The sequence below is a fragment of the Mustela putorius genome, unplaced genomic scaffold (assembly GCF_011764305.1).
Source record: "Mustela putorius furo isolate JIRA1106 unplaced genomic scaffold, ASM1176430v1.1 tig00000988_pilon_pilon_pilon, whole genome shotgun sequence".
In the NCBI taxonomy this organism is placed as follows: Eukaryota; Metazoa; Chordata; class Mammalia; order Carnivora; family Mustelidae; genus Mustela; species Mustela putorius.
The window spans coordinates 278337-279032 of record NW_025421524.1 but is presented as its reverse complement, the minus strand read 5'-3'; positions in this window follow the sequence as shown (position 1 = coordinate 279032).

The following is a 696-nucleotide window of genomic DNA, read 5'->3' as shown; positions in this document are numbered from 1 at the left end:
CGTAGAACTCAACCCTAAACATTAACAATAACCCTGACCCTATACCTGACTCTGATCATAACCCTAACCCTGAAATTTGCCTATACCAGACCCTGACCCTAAACCTGACCCTGGCCCTGACCCTAAACCTAACCACGACCCTAACAATGCCCACTACATAATCTTGTCCCTGACCCGAATGGGGACTTTAAACCAATACCTGATCCTGACCGTAAACCTGACACTGGCCCTAGACTTCACCCTGACCCCGACCAAGGCAAAGACCAGAAACGTAACCCTGACCCTACCAGTGACCCTGACCCTGAACCTAACACTAACCCTGACACTGAATGGGAGCCTGAACCTATCTCTAACCCTAAACGTAACCCTGACCCTGACACTAACATGGGCCCTGACCCGAAACCTAATGCTGAACCTAACCCTAAATCTAACCCCTAACATTATCCCTGACACTGACCCTACCCCGGTCTAACCCTAACCCGCAACCTACCTCTAACCCTAAACCTAACCCCACTTTAACAATAATCCTGACCCTCTCCCTGACCCTGATCATAACCCTAACTCTGAACTTTGCCTACGTCCGAACTGAACCTTAAAACTGACCCTGGCCTTGACCTTAACCCTGACCCTAACCATGACTGTAAACCTAACACTGACCCAATCCGTGATCCTGAACAGAGTAGTAACCCTAAAGCT